Source organism: Gastrolobium bilobum, unplaced genomic scaffold (genome assembly GCF_033153095.1).
Source record: "Gastrolobium bilobum isolate Gb01-03AN ecotype WA unplaced genomic scaffold, APGP_CSIRO_Gbil_v1 utg3533, whole genome shotgun sequence".
Classification (NCBI taxonomy): domain Eukaryota; kingdom Viridiplantae; phylum Streptophyta; class Magnoliopsida; order Fabales; family Fabaceae; genus Gastrolobium; species Gastrolobium bilobum.
The window spans coordinates 117109-131666 of record NW_026898215.1 but is presented as its reverse complement, the minus strand read 5'-3'; the positions used below and the strand labels follow the sequence as shown (position 1 = coordinate 131666).

The 14558-nt window shown below is 37.4% G+C and overlaps 1 non-coding gene across 1 annotated transcript; it reads right to left on the bottom strand.

Moving 5' to 3' along the window:
* Nucleotides 1-7787: 7787 nt before the first annotated feature.
* LOC133313920 (small nucleolar RNA R71) lies at nt 7788-7894 on the bottom strand. The gene has a single exon (XR_009751871.1). It is a non-coding gene; the product is annotated as a small nucleolar RNA R71 (small nucleolar RNA).
* Nucleotides 7895-14558: the final 6664 nt, after the last annotated feature.

Sequence of the window (14558 nt, the reverse complement as noted above, 5' to 3'; positions counted from 1 at the left end):
CGCCTTCATAGCATAACCCAAGGTCAGACGTACTGCGAAGATAGCGGAACACACGCTTCACAGCTGTCCAATGCTCATTTCCTGGCTTGGACATATACCTGCTCAATACTCCCACTGCTTGAGCAATATCAAGGCGAGTACAAATCATGGCATACATCAGACTCCCAACTGCACTAGCATAAGGAACTGACGCCATCTCCTCTTTTTCTTCTTCAGTCTTGGGACACTGGTCAACCGATAACTTAGAACCAGTAGACATGGGAGTCAACACAGGCTTGCAGTCAGTCATCTTGAATTTCTTCAGAACATCTTCTATATACTTCCGCTGACTTAACCATAATCTTCCTTTGTCACGCTCCCTCTTAATCTGCATACCCAAGATCAAATTTGCAACACCTAGATCTTTCATTTCAAACTGTTTTGCTAGCAGTCCTTTAACAGTGATGATCATCTTCAAACTGTTTCCAACGAGTAACATGTCGTCAACATACAAAGTTAGAATAACAAAGTCACCTTCTAACATTTTCACATAAACACAGTGATCAGCATCACAGCGGTCAAAGCCAAGCTTCAACACATAAGTGTCGAACTTCATGTACCACATCCTCGGGGACTGCTTCAGGCCATACAGAGATTTATTCAGCTTGCAAACTAGCTCCTCTTTGCCTCTTGCAATGAACCCCTCTGGTTGCTTCATGAAAATAACCTCCTCCAAATCACCATGAAGGGAAGCCGTCTTCACATCCAGCTGCTCCACCTCTAGGTCATATGCAACTGCTACAGACAAAACCAGTCTTATGGAATTTAATTTTGCAACAGGTGAAAACACCTCACCATAATCAACCCCTTTTGTCTGTGAATATCCCTTTGCAACCAATCGAGCCTTGTAGCGCTCAATCTCCCCATTGGCACTAACCTTCTTCTTGAACACCCACTTGCAACCAATTGCTTTTCGGTCTGCAGTAGATTCACCAAACTCCAAGTTTGATTTTTCATCAGAGACTTCATCTCTTCTTTCATAGCTTCCTCCCACTGTTTGGCATCCTCCGAGCTCCTCGCATGTTTTACAATGCTCGGATCATCACTTGTAATACTAAATGCACAAACATCATCACTAGCACACAGGATATAATTTTCAGGTGTATACCTCTCAGATGGTCTTCTTTCCCTCGTGGATCTCCTCAGCACTGGTGCTTCAACCTCAGCCTCGGTTTCAGAAAATTCATCCTCTACCTCGTTATATTTAGCAGCTTCAGAATTCAAATTTCCCAATTCAACTTGTGAGTTTACTGTATCCGCTTTGAAACCCACATCCAACTCCACCGTATGTGACTTTTCAGAAGCTTCAGGAAAAATTTGATTCAACTTAGATTCTCTGAATACAACGTCTCTGCTGTAAGTTACACTTCTAGTATCCGGATTCCACAACTTATAACCTTTGACGCCATCCTTGTACCCAATAAAGATACACTTTTCAGATTTACTGTCAAGCTTGCTTCTTTTCTCGTTGGGTACGTGCATATATACTTCACAGCCAAACACTCTGACAAGAGATACGTCTTTTTCCAAACAGTGCTTCATACAGAGTCTTCTCCTTCAAGGCCGATGTAGGAGATCTGTTCTTCAGATAACAAGCAGTAGCCACTGCCTCCGCCCAAAACTCAGCTGCCAAGCTTGCACCGCTCAGCATACTCTGTGCTTTCTCCATGAGAGATCGATTCAACCTCTCTGCCACCCCATTCTGTTGAGGTGAGTAGGGCGAAGTCTTCTGTCTTACAATCCCATTGCTCGCACAAAACTGGTCAAATTTTGTTGAACAGAATTCCCCTCCATTGTCAGTTCTCAGCACCTTGATTTTTCGATCAAACTGATTTTCCACCAAAGCCTTGAACTCGCGAAATTTATCGAACACTTCATTTTTACTGCGCAAGAAATATAACCACACATATCTTGAAAAATCATCAGTAAAAGAAACATAATACCTTGATTTTTCATCTGATTCTACAGGTGTAGGGCCAAACACGTCGCTGTGTATCAGGTCCAGAATCCCCTCAGCTCTTCCTCCTATGGAATCAAAAGATACCCGATTTTGCTTCCCTTGCAGGCAATGTTCGCAAAATCCAAACCCCATAGAGCAGCTTGGAATTCCATCCACCAGCTTATTTGATGTTAGAGTCTCCAGACCTTTTCCTCCAATATGCCCCAGCCTCATATGCCATAACATAGTAGTGTCCTTCTTCGCCTGTTCTGAAACATAGCTTTCACCACTGAATACTGTGCTACCCAGCAGTTTCCACAATTTACCATGACGCTCTCCTCTTGCAATAACCAAAGCTCCTCGAGTCAGCTTGCAAGAATACTTGTCACTGCTAAAATTAATACCAGCATCTGCTATACTACCAACGGAGATCAGATTTCTGGTAAGCCCCGGAATATGCATCACACCCGGCAGATTCTTGACTGTCCCGTCACTCATCTTCAGCTTTACCTTCCCACGCCCCACAATTGCATGAGTTGTATCACCTCCCATTCTAACTGTACCGCTAGAATATGATTCATAGGTGCAGAACCACTCCCTATGAGGTGTCATATGAAACGATGCTCCAGTGTCAATAATCCAGTAATTATAGTCACTATGACTGTCAATCACCATGTACAGGTCCCCTATACTATCATCATCATCCTTCTTTGTACCTGAAGCAGAAGATTGTGAATCGTCCCGCTTCTCAGGACCTACGCTTTTACTTCTGCAATTCCTTCTCAGATGTCCAACCTGTTTGCACCTCCAGCACCTCATTTCAGATTGATCGGATTTATCACGGGACTTTGAACGTCCCCTCAATCTTCCTCTGTGACCAAACTTTGATTTGTCACCACTCCTCCCTCTAGCAACCAGAGCCTCATTGCTGGTACCTTCAGAACCTACCCTTCTCATCTCCTCAGACAATAAGGCAACAACAACCGTCTCGAACAACAGTTTATTAATACCAGTACCAATTGACACGATGATGTGCTCCCAAGAGTTGGGCAGTGAACACAACAAGGTGCAAGCTTTGTCTTCCTCATCCAGGTTGATGTTTATAGACGAAAGTTGTGCACAAATAGTATTAAATTCATTTAAATGTGCAGAAAAGGAATCACCTTCGCTCATCCGCAGATTGTATAGCCTCATTGGCAGGAACAGCTTGTTCACGAGTGACTTGCTCTGATAGAGACCTCCCAGCTTCGTGCAGAGATCCTTCGCGGTCTTCTCAGAAGTTACGTTCACCAGAACGTTATTAGCCAGGCATAACCAGATCAGGCTTCGCGCCTTTCGATCGTCTCTGGTCCACGCCTTCAACTCCTTCGACTCGCTTTCACCTGAGGTTTCATCACTGACGGGTTTCGTTGGTACTGATGGCTTATCATCTTCAATCACGTGCCACACGTCCCTGTCAACGAGAAGAGCCTCCATCTTCAGCTTCCATAACTCGAACCCTTTTCCTCCGAACTTTTCAACCTCGACCCGTGATTGGCCAGTCGACATCCTCTCCAGATCAATTTCGCGGTTTTATCTATGCCAAGAAAAAACCCTAAATCGCGAAACCCCAATCTGTCACAGGAACCCTGGTCGCAGAACCAAAGCTCTTGATACCAAATGTTGGAAATCGACAATCACACAGAATCGAGAAAACAGAAAAAGAGATAAGAGTAGAGAAATTAGACACAGTGATTTACCCTGGTTCACCCAATATAGGCTACGTCCAGCTTGTCTGTACTATATTCACCTCACCGCCACTCGTTACAAGTCACTCGGTTTACAAGGCAAATATAAATAGGATTAGAAAACCCTAACAACAGCTATTCATGGGCCCAAGCCCAAACTGCTAACCCCGACAACTAGGGCCTTCATTAACATGCGAAATATGAGCCATACCCAACTGTTACATGGTTATATTTTTCACATCTCGATTAGTTGTAACTTGTAAGTCATGAAATGTTTTACTTCAATTTTTGAGATGTTATACATTGAAATAAACCCATTTTACCATTCAAAGATTACAATTAGAAATAGCACATTAGACTTTTACCCCCTGAGATGATCAATTGAATCATCTTTGAAAAACTTGAATGCATTAACAACTATTAAGTCCAAAAGATTATTTCTTACATGAAACTACAGACTTGAAAACTAAGAAATTTTGAACATTGACACATAAAAAATGGAACAGTTTTTTACTGACATCTATGAACACATGTAACCTATTATTTTGTTGAATCAAAAATTAAACATCATATACTAATAACTTTTTAACAAATTTATTGCAGGCATCACTTCCCAAATAAGGTAAGGCTTGGATTAGGAAAATACTCAATTCATAGCTACATCTAGCTAGTTTTATCAAATCACTCTTTGTTAAATTAGCTTCAAGTATTTACGGTCTTAGTTTTAAAAATGTAATTCAAGGATAATTACCAATTATGCTTAATGATAACTAGGAAGTTTAGGTGTATTGTAAGCAACAATTTTTTTGGTAATTTATTGCAAGTAAATTTTATTCACGGGAATTAGATTATTTTGAGGCTTGCCACATATATATGCAATTTACATATAAATAGTATCAACATACAACAATATATATATATATATATATATATATATATATATATATATATATATATATATATATATATATATGGAAAAATATTTCTCCGGCAACTTGAGATAAGTTTAACTCCGGCTAACCAAAAACTACGTCGTTTTGTTTGTATATTTCCTAATATTAATTGATTCACCTTTCAATGATTATGATTCTCTTTTTCTCTCACTTCCTTTATTACCGTTGATCCATCTTTGTACGGTTATGATTTAGTAGCCGGAGATAAAGTTATCTCCGGCAGCTTGAGAAATGATGAGCATATATATCTATCTATCTATATATATATATATATATATATATATATATATATATGGGAGATGTTATACTTACTACTTCTTTTTCTTACTACCCCTTACTACCAAATCTTAACCGTTGATTTTTGTAAATCTAACGATTAGAATTTATTAAAAATTAAAAATTAATTAATAAGTATGACCTAATTTCTTATAACCGTTAGATTGATGAAAATCAACGATTAAGATTTAGTAGTGAGAGGTAGTAAGAAAAAGAGATGGTAACTATAACCTCCCATATATATATATATATATATATATATATATATATATATATATTGATGCAAGTTTATACTATTTATATGTACATTTCTAAAACGGGTTAGACCTGAAAACTTTAAACCCATCTATTCCTGTTGAATGACCGATCTGAATAGAAAAGACAGCTGCGTGAATGAATATAACGTGGAAAGCAAAGAAACAATTTGTCTAATTAATTTTATAAAAGTAAGATGTTGTAGTATAAATGAAATGTTGTGAATTCTTCTATGAGATGGTACAATTTCAACTTATTACAAGCTTTTGTTGCACCTTATTCATTAAATCGAAGTAAATATCAAGTTAAGAAGAAGGAAAGTGGACTAAAGTACAATCATTCCAAATCTTCTCACTCCTTTGCAAAATCTGAGTTTGGTTTTGCTTGAACGATGGCGTATTTACCATAAATTTTGTAACGTCTCTGTGGCAGGATTTTCCCTCATCCTTCACAAGGCTGAGACAACAATTATTGTCTACTGTTTGATTACCAACAAATATTGAAAAGAAAATTTGTTGACCACAATTTGGCTTTAACTTGTTTACACAATCACTCAAATATGTTTGGTACGACGACAGTGGCCCTGACGCCTTATTATGGTCATTGGAGGAACCCAGAGATGATTGCACAATTTGAGAAGAAAGTGATGTACTGATCAATAAGATATAACACACCATAAAGGTCATGGATACATAGAAGCTGCTGAAAGATGCCATGGCCCTTTAGACAATAATATTTTACTTCCTTTGAGGCTTTGCTTGTGGTTGTAAGTGTTCAAAATAGCCATATTTATACTTTAAATTTCAACTTAAACATTTGCAAAAATCAATAGGTACCACTAACTCCATCGAAATAAATAAAGTTAAGTTACTGGTTATTTATTACAATTAGTTAATAAACGTCATTCTTGTTTCTAAAAATAAAATAAAATAAATAAACGTCATTCTTTAATTGCCTTACAAATAACATTTAATTTGTTCTTCTATTTCGTAGTTTTCTTGCAAAGTTCATAATTATATTTTCAGTCGTTGTAATAACATTTTAACAAAATTACATACAGTTGTTATGGAAAACTCATCAAACATTTTACAAATTCAAACGGATTATATATACTACATACTGGGTAGGTGTGACGTTATGTGTATTATTACTTATTAGGGATGTGTGGCGTAGCTTTTTTTTTTTTTTTTTGCCTAGTTTGGGTTTCGATTTTCTCCAATCTCCTCTTTTCGCTATGCTAGGCTAGATCTTTTATGTAGTAAGAGACAGATGGACCCCAATTGAGTTTTTATGTTTATGAGTTAAATTATCTCTGAAATTCTTCCTTTTTATATTTGAATGAATTTATCTTTCCTTAATACTTTCTGTGAGTTTGCTCCTTGTAAAATGATTTAGGAAAATTGTATGACAATAGGGATGTTGGTGCATGAACCCTGATTTGATAAATTCATCATAATCCTTGTGATCTAGGAATAGACATATGATAGTTATGCAATCTTTAGATTCTTGATCTTAATGCATATTTTCTTGAAGAATAATCGGGGAATTAAGATTCTTTCAAGATCACATAGAATTAGGGTAACAAGAGATTGAACCTTAATTAACTTAGAAAGAATTAATTGGCATTATATTAAGGACATTTTCTAAACTGTTTGACTCATAACAAAAAGAGAAGATTGGGAGAAATCGAAACCTCTATGCTTGTCTTGATTATCAAAACCAACTTCTTTTCAATTGCTTGTTTAAATTCTGAATTTGCATGCTTCTGCTTGTTTTTAATTTTAAATTCTATACTCCATTAATCTATTGTCCAACTAAATCACGAGTAGTGAATTTGTGCTTGAACACTAATTCTCGTGAAAACGATCTCATACTAAAAATACATATTATTATTTTTACGACCAGTGTACTTGCCGTAGTCGCAACAAGTTTTTGGCACTGGATTGGACATTGCAACATTAGTAGTAGCTATAAGAACTTTAGATTGAATTTTTTTCTTCTGTTATTTAATTTCATTTTTTATTATTTTTTATATTTTATATTTAATTATTCTACTTTCTGGTTCATGCGAGGTATCGTTGACAAAGGATCTTTGCAGTTTGATTCGGAGATAGAGAAGACAACTAGAAGGATAAAAAAAATGCACAAAAGAGAGAAAAGAAAAAGAAGCTTCAAGCTCGATGGAACCAAAGGAGGAAGCCATGGCGAACAATAATCAAATTCAGAATCTTCCAAGAACCTTAGGAGACTACATGACTCGAGCTCGAGTTTCTTAGATTGCTAGTATTGTTAGGCCAAACGTGGATGCTAACAATTTCGAGCCGAAGCCAGCATTGTTACAGCTGATTCAAAAAGATCAGTTTTCCAGAGGAGGAATAGGAGACCTTATATTCATCTTGAGAACTTCCTTTTATACTGTGATACCGCTTGAAGATGAATGAAGTCTCTCGTGATGCCATCTTGCTCAGGCTCTTTCCCTGTTCACTTAAGGAAGATGCAAGGGGTTGCCTGCAGTCATTACCTCAAGGAAGTATCACCAATTGTGATGATCTGAAAACCAAGTTCTTAGCTCGGTTCTTTTCATCTTCAAAGCTGGCAAAGCTGAAGGCTGATATAACTTCTTTTGAGCATAAGGAAAGTGAATCTCTTTATAAGGCATGGAAAAGGTTCAAGGGACTACTCAGAAAGTGTCCACAGTATGGGTACGAAGCTTGGGAGAAAGGTCGAATTTTCTTTCAAGGGATGGCAAAAAAAGGTTGCCTTACCACTCTCACAAAATAAGGATTGGTCCTACAAAAAAAGAGTTCATTTCAAAATTTACACTATGTACTATTGATAGTACATAGTATGTGGCAGATAAACATTTCAGCCATAATTGCAGAAATATTTTTATAATATATATATATATATATATATATATATATATATATATATATATATATATATATAGGTAGGATCCTTTGACACCAGTGTCAAATTTGAAATTTGACACCTCATCTGAGAGCTATTAGATCAAAAAAGATCAATGGTGTCACATGCTTACAAATCAGAGCCATTGATTTTTTTTTTTTATCTAATGATTCTCAGATGAGATGTCAAATTTCAAATTTGACACTGGTGTCAAAGGATCCTACCTCATATATATATATATATATATATTGAGCTTTCGATTACGTAAGGAACGAAATGAATAAACTTTACTAATTAGCATGGCGACAATTGTTTTGTGAAATATATATTCAAAATGTTGAGTCACTTTTCCCTTTGTCGGTTATATATAATTCTCTCAATCATGGTTGATGATGTTTTTCAAGAATATATATATGGGTTTTATTTTTGTCATGTCACATAAGATAAATCTTCTCTCCTACTTTCACAACAAATGGTGGGACCCACTTTATTTTTAAAAAAAGAAAAGAGAAAAAAGCAGAACACAAAAATTGAAGTGAGAATAGGAGATAAAATTACTCGTATGTAACATAAGAGAAATAAAATCCTATATATATATATATATATATATATATATAATTTATTAAAATTTATTAATTAATTATTAAGTGTAACCCAATAAATTATAATTGTCATATTGGTGAAAATCAATGGTTAGGATTTGTTATCAAACTTTTTAGTTTGACACCGGTGTTAAAGTATCATGCCCCAGTATATAACACCGGTGTCAAACTAAATCTATATATATGGCTTATCGTTTCTCAAGCTGCTTGAGATAATTTTATCTCCGGCTACTAAATCATAACCGTACAAAGATGGATCAAATAATGATAAAAGAAGAGAGAGAAAAAGATAATTGTTATGGGCTCCTCCAGCCCATTAGTCCACAAGCGTCCTAGGAGAAAGCCAGCCCAGTATTGTGATTATGTCATGGGCTAGTTACATACAGCTAGTTTCCAGTTAATGATGCCTTGCTTTAATATTAAGCCCATTAGTATTTGATGTTGCTTTTATTATCAGTATGTTCTGGATGAAATGTAAGAACCATTATAAATAGCCTACTGGCTTAGTTAATACATTTGAATATTCAGGAAATCCTTCTCTCTCCCTAATTTTCTTTCTCTCTCTCTCTATTCCCTCAATTCTTAATCTGTTAAGAACTCTGTTACATTGGTGCCTTCATTTAGTTGCTGAACTATGGCTGAAAATACCAGATTTTGTGACCTTACAGCTCAAATCCATACACATGACCAGCAATTCGTCACGCTGGAACATACCATGGATCATCGTTTAGAAACGTTTGAAGTAGCTCAGAATCAGCGTTTTGAGGAGCAGAATCAAAGGGGGGATAACATTACTCATCAGATCCAAGATATGCTTGCGTTATTACAAACAATGCAAGTCTAGATTGCGAATCTGGGTCCTAGTGCTCAACACGACATTCTTGGCGCTGGTCCAGCGCGCCCTTCTCCTCCAATTCGCTCAATGAAGATGGATTTTCCACGCTTTGCATCGGGAGACCCTAGCCCCTGGTTATTCGCTGTGGAACGCTATTTTCGTTGCTATCAGGTTCCAGATTTGGATCGCCTGGATTTGGTTTCCTTCAATCTGGATTTACTTGCATCTTGTTGGTTTGAAGCTTGTTTTGGAAACGGTCATTTTCCATATTGGCCATCTTTTGTGACAGCTTTACACCAGCGATTTGGCCCATCCGAGTTTGAGGATCCCTTGGGTTCACTAGCGAAGCTGCAGCAATCAGGATCGATTTCTGAATTCCAATCAGCATTTGAATCAATTGCACGTCGGATCTCAGATTTGACCCCCATTATCCGTAAGAGCCTCTTTATTTCTGGATTAAAACCCCAAATCAGATGTCCAGTCTTAGTCCATCGTCCTATGGATGTGACTACAACATTTGCTTTTGCCAAATTTATGAAGAACAGTTTGCAGAGGTTCGTAACTCTAAACCTTGGCAAAATCGTTCTACTACCCCCTCAACACCCATTGCTGCCAACCCCATTACAACAGTTAACCCTAACACCACCTCTAAACCACCATTATCCCTACCATCCATCCCTATTAAACATTTGTCTCCTGCATAAAGGCAAGCAAGGACAGAGAAAAACCTTTGTTACAATTGTGATGAATGGTTCGTAGCAGGACATCGATGTAAGGGGAGACTTACACTCCTATATTTGGAAGGAACAGAAGATGAGCCACCGGACTTAGAGATCAGCCCACCGACCGAACAATTGGTTGAGGCCACTGACACGGTCACCAATGAGGTACCACATGAGATTAGTTTTCATGCCCTTTTTGTCCACCATTCAGCAAACTCCTTCAGGTTACAAGGTAACATCGTTAGACAACCTGTCCAAATTCTAATCGATGGAGGTAGTACTCATAACTTTATAACCCTTCGTATGGCTTCTCACCTACGTTTAACTTTGCATGCTTGATAACACATATTTTGTTACACTTATTTATTACTCTTGGTTGGTATTTTTGTGATTTATTTGAATTATATAAAGGTCTTTTGGGTCAAATCGTAATTCTAGATTTTGATTGGGTTTAATTGATTTTCGTCAGATTTTTCCAGATTTACACTATCGTATTTTGGCCATATCTCACTCTACTGATGTCCAATTAACTCCGTTCTTGTTGTGTTCTGCAGATAACAGAAAGGGATACAATCTCTATTTCAGCTACTGAAGCCCAATTCAGATGGGAAGATGGTCTAAACCTGAGCTCAAGATGACGTGTTTTTGTTGGAATTTTATTTTGACATTTTGACTTGTAAATTAATTAGAACCCAATGCGTTTAGGGCCCAAGGACATGTTTTAATGTTTTATTTTACTTTATTCAGATTTTATTTTATGAATCGGTCGAAGTGGTGAAACCCTAACCCGTTCTAAATGTGGATTATTTAAGGAAAATGTTAGGAAACCCTTCGGCAGTCAGAGATTTTGAGTTGAACAATTGTTCTAGTTTTCATTATTGAAATTCTGCACTTTTCTTTTCATCTTTTTCTTTTTCTTCTTTTATGCTATTTAATTTTGAATGATGTTTAACATTGTGATGCTAGGCTAAACACCTTTAATCAATCTAAGGTTAAAGGTTCGTTAGTTTATTTCAGAGGATCAGTTTTTAACTTTTTTTATCAATTTCGTTTTTTCCCAATTCAGGTTGAATATCATGCGATTGTAGATATTCAAACTGAATAATGCGATTGCATTCTACAAGGGAAAATTGATCATTAGATTTAATGGTCAGACTAACCAACCCAATAAACATAAGTTAAACAGGTTTAAATTACTGCGATCATAGTTTAAAAACTGTATTCAACCAAACGCTAAGCAATAGTCTAGAGAGGGTTTCTAATTGAATTTGAGGATTCATAATTCGATTGGGGTTAATCACAAATTGATAATCATATCTTTTTATCCAATGACGAAATAAATTAATGAATCCTGATTCCTTAGGTTGATTGCTTTTTGAATTCTGATTTTTAAATCCAAAATCAAATCTTTTTATTTAATTTTCAAATCAACAAAATCCCCCTTCCCTTTTTATATTTTATTTTACAAGGGCGTTTCTGATTTCTAGCAGGTTCTTTGGGAGACGATTCGAGTTGCCCTATCACTACAAAGCTGAAGCTCAGTAATTTGCGTGGGTTCGACAGCGCACGTCAATGCTATAACACCATTTAAGGTACAAATGGGTAATGGTGATGCAATGTTATGTTCAGCCTCATGTACAACAATCACAGTGGGTATTTAATCATATCTATTTATTGTAGATTTGTATGCAATTGATTTGAAAGGTGCTGATGTAGTTTTAGGGGTTCAGTGGTTATCCACACTAGGCCCTATTGTGACTAACTATGCAGATTTGACAATGTCTTTCACCCATAAGCAGTCCCAAGTGCTCTTACGGGGAGAAGTTCACATTATTCCTAATCACATTAGTCTTCACAATTGCACAAGTTGGTGCTACAAGATTCCATTGCTTCGTGTCTTATGTGCTATTCAGCAGCTTCAGAGCCACCGCCACACCTCCTACAAAATAGTACACTGCCTCCTGACTTCACAACTATGTTGGAAGCTTTAAATGATGTGTTTATGGAACCGTCTCAATTGCCTCCAGACAGAGACTACAACCACCAAATTCATCTTATTCTTGATGCCAAGCCAGTTCAGGTTCGACCATATCGCTACCCCCACTATCAGAAAAATGAGATTGAAAAATTAGTGGAGGAAATGTTACTCACAGGTGTCATACAACCCAACCATTCTTCCTTCAGTTCACCTGTTTTACTAGTTAAAAAAAGGGACGGTACTTGGCATTTTTGTGTGGATTACAGAGCACTCAATGCCCTCACAGTACAAGACAAGTCCCCAATTCCCACAATAGATGAATTACTCGATGAATTAAATAGGGCTACCATCTTTTCTAAGCTGGATTTACGCTCGAGTTATCATCAGATACCATGCATAGGGAAGACATTCATAAGACTGCCTTTCGAACACATCATGGTCACTACGAATTTGTGGTGATGCCATTCGGCCTGTCAAATGCCCCTTCCACGTTCCAGTCCATAATGAATGCAATCTTTGCTTCATTTCTAAGAAAATTTGTGGTGATTTTCTTTGATGACATACTAGTCTACAGTTCTTCTCAAGCACTGCATATGGTCCATCTTAAGGCTGCCCTCAGTGCGTTACGGGCTCATGCTTTATTTGCAAAGAAGGAGAAATGTTCCTTTGCTCAATCCGAGATTCCTTATTTAGGGCATGTCATTAATGGCCAAGGGGTCGTCCCAGATTCGGAAAAATTACGTGCTATAGTGGAATGGCCAGTTCCCAATTCGGCTACTCAGCTACATGCATTTTTGGGGATTTCTGGCTATTATAGAAAGTTTATACCCAAATACGCTTCACTAGCGGCACCTTTAACAGATCTATTATCTAAAAGGGGTTTATGTGGACAGATAAGGCAACCGAAGCATTCAAACTCCTCAAACATTTGTTGGTGACAGCCCCGATATTGGTTTAACCAAATTTCTCAGAGCACTTTGTAGTAGAAACGGACGCCTCAGGGGTGGGCATTGGGGCTGTACTCTTACAGAGGGAGCTACCAATAGCTTTTTATAGCCGTAAATTGTCTCCAGCTATGCAAAGGCAGTCAGTCTATGTGCGCGAAATGTTTGCCATTACCTCAGCTATTAGCAAGTGGCGTTAGTACCTATTGGGTTCTCATTTTACCATTAGGACTGATCACAAGAGTCTACATAACCTGATGAATCAGGTTATCTAAACTCCGGAACAACAACAATTTTTATCTAAGCTATTGGGCTTCAATTACACAATAGCCTACAAGACGGGCAAGGCTAACATAGTGGCCGACAGTCTATCGCGACTGCCTGAAGGGGGCTGCGTCCCAGACACCCCACTTATTGGCCATTTCAGGCCCACTACTTAACTATTCCAATGTTTTACAGTCCGAGTACAAAAATCTCACACTAGGGCAATTATATAGGCATTACAACAAAATCCTAAGGTAGTGTTTGGTTCAGGAGAAATTTTTTTTTACTAGGAAAATGTAATTACTAGGGATCTGCAGGGAAAGTTAGTTATATAGGAAAGTTTAAAAAATGTTGTTTGGTTGGGCAAAATTTTACCAGGAAAATTGAGTTAAATTACTGAATGTGTGTTTGGTTGAAGATAAAATATGGATGAGAAAATTTAATCAAATTACAAAATAACCCCCAATAGAAATAACCCTGTATTTTTTAAATTCAAATGGGTTCGGTGTGGGACAAGAACCCACATAGCAGTTGCCTGGCACCAACAAGTTGTTGGCCACAGTTTCAAAATATCCAGAATCAATACCAATTACCACCAGCTCCACCTTGAGCAGCAGCAACTTTTCGTGCTATGTATTTAGGTTTCGGCTGAAGCCCATTAGAACCTTCAATCCCATCTTCTGCCCTCTCATTTTTACAGCTTGGGTTTCTTCTGGGATATGAACAGCTTTAAGTAGCATACTGGTATTGATCGGACGAAGACTGGCAATAATAAGAGGATCCCTTCACTGTACCTAATAAAATCGGGCGCTGGTATTGATCGAAGCAGCTTGAAGTCACACAGCTACTCGTTTCTGGTATGTGGCTGAGATTTTCTTCCTCACTTTAGGATAAGAGAAGGGGTAAATTTGTCCCATTTTCATCCCCTTTTCAATTTGTACGGTATTCACAATAATACCATCATCTGAGAGGGCTTATGAAACAGTGAAAAACTCGATTTTTTACACGCATATGTTGATAGCTGCGAAAGCAGGTTTGATGGAGAAATTTAAGGATATCCCTCAACCAAACGTGGAGAAATGAGATACCCACATGCACTTTGCTGAGATAGTGA